Consider the following 8970-nt stretch of genomic DNA (forward strand, 5'->3'; position numbering starts at 1 on the left):
ACTTGTCCACCAAATATGGAACATGAGTATTTAGATATAGGGAATGTTTGGATATAAGGATGATGAAAGGTGAACTAGATATTTTTGTATAAAATAAGAACATCATCTATTTTCATTTGTTAATGGAGAATGGGTTGAAATGATTTGTAATTTATATCTTAAAATCGATTGTTGTAATTATGTCAAAATTATGAAACTGATTGTAGAAGTTACTGTAACTTATCCAAAAGTTATTTCATGAAGTCGTGTTTTAAAAACACAGTATTTCAACAAATCTAGATGTTAAATTTCCAGGAACAAAGAAACCAATCAAACAGACAATCTCTAATCAATTGGTCCTATATATGTAGTTGGCTATAGAACAGAATCAAGAAAAAGAATAGAAGACAAACTAACAAAAAATACTTGTTGGGGTTCTGAAACTAATACCCAACTCACAATCTCATAAGATCATCTGTGTTACATAACAATGATTTCAAACTTTAGTTATAATAGTATACTCCTTCCTAAATTTGTAGATGTCATTGTACAATAATACCAACATACTTATGAAGACATATACATGATTAGTTAATAGGTCATCGCCCTTCAATTATTGATAGAGAGACCTCAGAACATATTTTGCTGCGTTTTGACCAAAGATCAGTGTCCGACAAGCTTTGAACACTAAATATGGGTTGTTTTAGTTGTGGAAGATCCATTTCACTACTCAACATGAGAAGCACAACTGACATGGTTAGTCTATTTGTAGCGTGGTGTTAAACACAAAGAAGGCCAATACGTATGCATCTCATTACTTCTGACTCGGAACATGAGTCGGCCAATACTTCATCCATTATGTCTGGTGCCCTGTTTTTGTTGCACAATTGCCATGCCTAGAATAGCTCCACATGCTCCATATATGAAATTAATAGCACGTATAATGGTGGTAATTGATAGTGTTTGAAATCAACTAAAGATAAAGTTAGTGCACTTACATAACCAAGGAGGTTAAAATAATTTTCATGATACTAAAAACTAGAATTCCTCAGTCCACAAACAATCTCTAGTAGCAAAATACCAAAACAAAAGACATCTGACTTCTTGGAAAATAATCCTCTCATTGCATACTCAGAAAACATATAGCCATTTCATTTGATTGGAAATTGTTACATTTACTCTTACTCGAGATTATGAGATGTTCAATAAATGTAAGGTAACTATTCTAAATATATATATATAGGAAAGAAAATTATTCACTACATGACATATATTGCTTTAATTTAATTTTATTTTTTTTAAAAACAAAGGAAGAAGAAGTAAATAATGAAATTTATATGAAACAAGATGATTGCACTCTAGTGTTTTGTTTGTTTTGTTGTAACCAGTTAGCCATCTATGTAAATGTACTAATAGAAGAGGGGCTTCCACTTTCTATAATATTGAGATCATTATTTTCGATCTGTTTTGTCTACAAAATGTTGACATAAGAACACAATAATGGAGGTAAGAAGGGAGGATAACCAATCAGAGGGAGGGGCGTACATACAGAGAAGGTTGAGAAGAGAGAGCACTCCTTCTATTTAGCAATAGCCAATAGATGCGCTTTTTTTTTTTTTTTTGGTTTTGTTTTGTATTTTTTTTTTTCTTTTCACTATCACCAATCATGGCATGAGCAGTTCATTGTGGAATAATTGGTAATAATTTTTTTTGCCTTGCAAGACTTTGTTGTAGAATAATTGAGATGCAAATGTGAACAGGTTTTCATTGCCAATAAAAAGTAAAGGTGGTGTTCGATGCTATATTATTAACATGGACAGCCCCATGGTGCTGTTGTAGCTTATTGTTCAAATATTGTTGAATAAGATTGAACATAATACAATCTTTTCACTAGATGAGACACCTTGAGGATGAAAAAAATAATACTTAGCTATTGAAATGAATATAATCTAACTACTTAGCCTCATTTGTAACTCTAGTCACCATCCTAATCCAAGATATATTTTAAGCCCATTTGCAAAGCATTGAGCCTGTTGTGATATGTACTCATGGCTACTTCCATTATACTTTCATTTGTACTATTTTCAAACATGAAATGTTCCATATCATATATAACTGCATCAGTAGAAAAATAGCTAGCAAAGGTGAGCAGAATCTATTAAAGGAAAGAAAGGGCACTTACAATGTTCCCACCACCCTTTGAGTGTTTGCTAGTTCTTGTGTAACTCGGAAAGTTGGCACTAGCCCAAAGTCTGAAATTTTTGGATTCATGTCATCATCCGAAAGAATATTGCTGGCCTTCAAATCTCTGTGAATAACCCTTAACAAGAATCATGATGGAGATATAGAAGACCTCTAGCAATACCTTGAATAAAGTGGAAGCATTTAGCCCAATCAAGCAGCGCCTTTTCCGTTGCATCTAACCAGAAGCATGACAGTCAAAAAGATGCATTCATCAACATCATTCCTTTCCATGCAATTTATCACCAAGGAGGACAACAAAGAAATGATGAACACAAGTTTTAACACTTCTTTCCTTTGTGCTAGACATATAGTTGTACTAATAGTATTGAATGACAATGAGCTATGAACAATTTATAGGGAGAAAGATGAGACTGTAAAATTTTGATGTTTGATATTAAAATATTTGCTAATGCTTTCTCTACAACATGCCTTCTTTTTTCTTTTTCCTTTTTTTTTTCTTTTATTCCCTATTGAAGAGCCAATCTACACATAAACCTGATACGAAAATTTTGTTGTTTATTTTTATTAGTTTCACAAGGAAAAAAGTGCCAAGTAAAACCAACCAAAGAGAAAAATGTCCAAGCTTTTGTTTGTCATGTACTCATAAACCAATAGCTTCTCTTCTCCTTCAATGCAACAAACCAAGAGCCTAACAAGATTCCTGTGCTGAAGTTTGAAGATCGATATGATCTCTAAAAACCTACGTGATTCGTAATTCGAAATAGATTGAATTGCAACAATTCCCAAACAATCAAAACTAACAATCTAAATAATCTAGCACGTACAAAAGTGATTTAGATTGTTGTTTCGCAATTAATAAATCGACACAAACGATTTTTACATAGAAAAAATCACAGTTGGAGCACCTCCAATTGTGATTAAAAAATCACGAGCGAAATGCCACTAACCAATCCACTATGAAGAATGAAATTACACAACATTACCAAACAATTTACCCAACAGCCCGTAAAATTGTCTTCCACAACTTGTTCCTCTTTTACCAACACCTTCGACTCGGAATTGATTAGTCTAATGTTGAATCCACAAAACCCATGTTGAATCTATGACAATGAGCCACTTCGAACTCCACCGAACAAACTCTCTTGAATAGAATGATCAAACAACCCCTTTGATGTAATCAATTTAACTCATGAGATACTCGCACAAAGACATCAAAGGAAACAAGTAAAAAGTTCTAGAAGCAATCACAAACTCTCAAGATGTAGATCTGGACGTCGTAACCCTAGAATTGTCTTTCGCGCAGCTTTATAGTGAACAGGGTTGCGGAGATCGTCGCTTGAGCGGTGTGCCTTGTACGCAGAAAAGCCTTAAGTGCCTTTCGCTCGAGCAATGGAAAGCTCGCTTGAGTGTAAAAACAAAACTCTCAGTATTTTTGCAGACTGCCTAAAGTACTAAGAAACTAAATTCTTCGCTTGAGCAGTCTAGCTAAACCACATGCACAAAATTACAACTAAAAATATGTTTGTTCACGAAATTAACAACACAAAGGGACCTAACAATCTCATTCTTGAACTCTTCCGCACCTTGTCCTGAATGCCTTGAAAGTCTTTTCACTGCCACTTGCTGCACATTTTCTAACTTCCCCAGTCCACAATTTTTATTAGTTAGTACATCACATATATGTCAACTGGTCCATGTACAAGGCATCACAATTACCTTATAAACAGGTCCAAATCCTCCTTCCCCAAGTTTGTTTGTTGTGCTGAAGTTATCGGTAGCAACTAATATTTTATCAAGGCCAATAATTGGTAGTTCTGATGACTACACATTTTCTTGCAAGGTGTCTCTTGAAGTGTCCATTGTATCAGCCATATCAAAGCCCATTATCCTGTTTTCTCTCTATAATGATGGGCAAAAATTAATCCATGGAACCATAAATTATTTAGATTTCTCATATTTGGAATATGTTAATAATAATCATTGTCGCTTGTTGAGTAAAAAAAACCCTCAAATGCTAAAATATTAATACATCTAATAAACACCTATAAGAGGAGTTAACTCGAGCCTATCTAATTGATTAAGCCCAATCGGAGCCCAGTCAGAAAGCATAAAATTAGTGGGCCCAGAGATATCATCATCGAATGGGCCGGATCACTCTAATCTCAAAAGGGTTTGAATCCACGAACCCAGAGACCTATTTGAGCTCGGACTTAAAAGGGTTTGGATCCACGAACCTAGAGATCTGAAGCGCTTGGCTTCGAATGGATTCGAACACAATCTAGAAGTCGCTTTGTCAATGAGTCCTAGAACACTTGCAGGCTCGAAACTTTCTGGGATCTACGCAGCAGAACTGTGGGCGTGACGGAGTCTGAACAAAGGACCCGATCTCGAGGATGGTTACTAGAGATAAATTCATTCTTTGGTTAAACTAGCCTATACCCAGGTCAAGGTGGCACAATCTAGGGTTCCTTGGGATTCGGCAATTTTTGCAGCGGGACGTTCTCTTGAACTACCTCTGACCCTTCTGCGGCAGGGGCATCCTCTGGGACTGCCGTTGACCCTTTGGGATGATTGGGAATCATTGGTTGGGCGTGGCTAAGAAAAAGGGTGTTCACTGAGAGGTTGATCTCCTCTTCGGAATTTTTCTCATCCTTGGAAAGGTCACCTCCTCAGACAAAGTGGTTAGAGAATATATTCTCCATGTGCCTTGCACATGGGCTCCATTCCACATCATGAGGTGTCTATAAATAGTACTCACCCATAGCTTTCCAAGGAGTTGATTTTGGGACAAGCAATTTTTGGAAGAGAACTAATTTTCCTTCTCCATTATCTACTTTGAGAGTAAAAGTGGGAGATCCATATGAGAGCAATGCTATTATTCTCTCTTTAACTACTTTATCTTCTTCTTTACCTAATCTCTTATCTCCATCATCTCTTTGCTATTGTGTTTCTAGTTCCAATCGTTGAAGAATCTAAGCCTCTCTCATCATTTATAGAGAATTCGGATTTTCTGGTGATCTTCGAAGATCTTCGAATTTTTCTGGCTAGCCTTTGAATTTTCCGGCAGGCATTCAAAGTTTCCAGCGACTTTTTCAACTACATTTAAATTTTTTCGGCAACCTTTCCAGACCCTCACATACATAACCTTCTTACCTACCTCTTTGATGTGCTCTCCACTTGTGCAAACCATACATGAAGGCACCCAAGAGGACAATCCCAAAAATTGTAGTAAAGTTGAAGACAAATTATAAAATAAATGACATTATTCATCCTCAAATATTACACTTGACATTTATCATTAAGATTTTGTTAGGGATTTAAACATAATCATGTCTTGTATGAAGCACATGACATACTTATTGTTTTTTAAGACAATAATACCCATTATTGATTTTTTAAGGATAATAATACCATTTTTCTGGGGATCTCATTTGTATTTTGTTTCCTCTATCTTAGTGGCAAAATACAAATAGGATCACTAGATAAGGGAGTTATTGCTTTAAAAATTCAATAAATGTGTCATCTGTCTTACCTATGATATAGGGATGGTCATTTTCCCCACTCCGCTCCGCATCTGTATCCCCCACCTTGCCTCGCATGGATTTTTCCCGCCCCGATTAAGAAGTGGGGTGGGGAAAGTTTTGTTTCTTCCATCCCGTTCTACCTAAACCCCGCCCCCTACTATGATATGATTGAGTAAATACCTAACATAATCGTATCAAAAAAAATTAACTATAATAATATAATAATTTGAGATAATTAATTATTAAGTTTTAAAATTTTAAAAATAAAATATAAATGAGTCATAATTTAATAGAGTATATTGTAATTAATAGACAATAATTTTCTAATTCGTCCAAGTTAACCAAGTGGAGCGATACCAGGCATCACGCTACGCGATGTGTGTCTCATATGGTACAATTTTGAAAATTAAACATCAATAGCAACTTCAAAGCCCCATATCACCACCATGGTCTCGTCAAGCCCCACGCCTACCTACTTTATCGGTTGCTAGCCGGAAGGAACGTATTTCCTCTATATAGTACAGCATGCTTTATCGGGTGGAAACTAAAAGGAACACATGATCTCTATATAGCACATCTGCCTGCTTTACCGGGCGCTAACCGGAAGGAACACATTACCTTTATATAACACATTAGTTCGCTTTATCGGTTACTAGTCGGAAGGATTGCGTTACCTCTATATAGCATAATCACACTTGCACAACATATGCATTAAAATTGCTTCCATTCATTCTCATCTAATTACATAATTACACAATCTCACAATGTTTCCACATCATTCTAAATTATGCAAATAAATCACAACACATAATGCATACTATTTATTATACAACAACCACTGTCATCCTCCACCAATGGCCAATGACAAAACCTCTAAAACAATGAATAACATAAAAATCTCTTAATATTTCCATATACTTTCCAACACTTGGTCAATTATATTAAAATCCTCTTTTGACTATAGTAACAAAATATATAAACAAGTGTTCACTTTCCAACTATCAACATTAACCTCATCAAGTAAATCCATGAAAACAAAAAATAAAAAATAAAGAAGAAGAAGAAGAATAAGTTGATAACTCATCCTCGTTTTAATCCAAAACATCCATTTGGTCCAAACGAGCTAAAATCACATTCTTTTCTTTTCTTGTCAAAAACCGCCAAAACAATTCAAATATCTCATATATGAATTTGAGATTTAAAACTATTATAATAACGTAACTCAACTAATAAAATTAGTGACCAAATACCAAATCACATTAACTAATACTCTTAGTTCAACTTTATTTCACACCAAACAACTTAATCTCACTTATTTTCTCCAAATTTCATACTTGGTCAACTTTACCATTTTTAATCCCATAATATTAAAAGTTAGGAAATAAACCCAATAACACACTTTTAATTACAAAGGACATAAAATATTAACCAAACTAATTTAGTAAGTTCATTATATTCACAATTTTCCAAAAAAAACAATACCAGACATAATTTAACATGTCTCATCTTTTAAACATAACCATATTTCATGCCAAGTTACTCAAATAGATAATTTTTTCCAAATTCTCTACAAATAACAATTTTCACAACTTTTCTAAAGTTAATTAATCAGTATGATATTTACATCAAAAATCATGAAATGTGACCAAGAGTACATTTTTTAAGGTTGGGAGTTCAAAAGTCCACATTCCATTTCACAAAAATGAATAAAACCTAATCATCAAAATATCAACATTCATAAAATATCATGAATATAGCACTTTTATAGTTTTTAATCCCAAAACAAATCTATAATCGCTACCTCAAATGATGACGAGGAGCAAATTTGAAAATGTAAACCTCACCGAATCAAGAATCTGAGAATTCGATTGCAAAGAGTACAACAATTTCTCCGACTTCTATTTACAAAAATTTTGCAAAATCTCACTCTAAAGACTCCCACTCTAAACTTAAAGTTTGTGTATCCATGGGGGGGGAGAGAGAGAGAGTGGCGGAGCAGTGAGGTAGGGGAGGGGAAACCCTCTGCTCAACAAATGACAGAAAAAGCAAATGAAGAAGAGAGAAAGAGGTCTGATTGGGGTAAAGAAAAGGGAAGGGGCGTGGGGGACAAATTAATACAAAATACATCATAATAATATTTCAAAATTTTGTGACATAAATAAAAAAAATAATATAATTTTATCTTATTATAAAAGGGAAAAATTACTCATAAATCCCATATTAGGAAATGTTGCTCTATCTAGTCCTGAGTGTTTTTTTGTAAAGCATTTAGTCCTTTTTATATTTAGTCCTGAGTGTTTTATGATGTTGCTGATGTTGTTGATGTTTTATGATGTTGGTGATGATGTTTGATGATGTAGTTGATGATGTATGATGATGTTTGATGATGTAATTGAAGTTTGATGTTGTTGATGATGTGAATCTGATTTTAGTTTTCCACAATGACAAGCAATGAAATTGATCGTACCTGAGCAACAACAGCAGCAATCAACATTCCGAGAGGGAGAGCCAAGGCCTCGACATCACATTCCTTTTGCCGAGCAGAAGCGATCAAGACTCTAGGGTTTCGTTGCTTAGTCGTAATGCGTACCCCTCTCTGTATAGAATGCGAGGTAGAACAAACCGACGAGGTTGAAGACGATGTTGCTTCAGAGCCATCCATGAAGAGCTTCTTCTTCTTCTTCTGGTTCTTCCTGGTTTTGATGGCGATAGATTTGCCGCCATTGGCGGTGGGTTTTGATGATGATAAGCGGCGGCACAAGGTGATTCAAACATCAAAGATTGATGATGTAGTTTATTCAAACATCAGATTGATGATGTAGTTTATTCAAACATCAGATTCAAACATCTAATAAGCGACGTTGCTAATGTAGTTTATTGATGATGTTTGATGATAAACGGCGGCACAAGGTGATTCAAACATCAGATTCATTTAAAAAAAATTTATGGGTGTTTCAAACATCAGATTCAAACATCAGAGATTGATGATGTAGTTTATTCAAACATCAGATTGATGATGTAGTTTATTCAAACATCAGATTCAAGCATCTGATAAGAGACGTTGCTGATGTAGTTTATTGATGATGTTTGATGATAAGCAGCGGTACAAGGTGATTCAAACATCAGATTCATTTAAAAAAAAAAAATTATGGGTGTTTCAAACATCAAATTCATTTAAAAAAAAAATTCACCTATAGTTTATTTATTTATTTTGTCTACTGATTTTTTGGATGACGTTTTTATAGTGGAAGAGATAAATGTG

At 34.5% G+C, this 8970-nt stretch overlaps 1 pseudogene; it reads right to left on the bottom strand.

Annotated features, from left to right (window-relative positions):
* Window positions 1–758: 758 nt before the first annotated feature.
* Window positions 759–8202, bottom strand: LOC145789034 (G-type lectin S-receptor-like serine/threonine-protein kinase B120; annotated as a pseudogene).
* Between the last annotated feature and the right edge of the window lie 768 nt (window positions 8203–8970).

This window comes from Camellia sinensis, chromosome 9, assembly GCF_055761805.1.
Source record: "Camellia sinensis isolate YWXY chromosome 9, ASM5576180v1, whole genome shotgun sequence".
Taxonomy (NCBI): domain Eukaryota; kingdom Viridiplantae; phylum Streptophyta; class Magnoliopsida; order Ericales; family Theaceae; genus Camellia; species Camellia sinensis.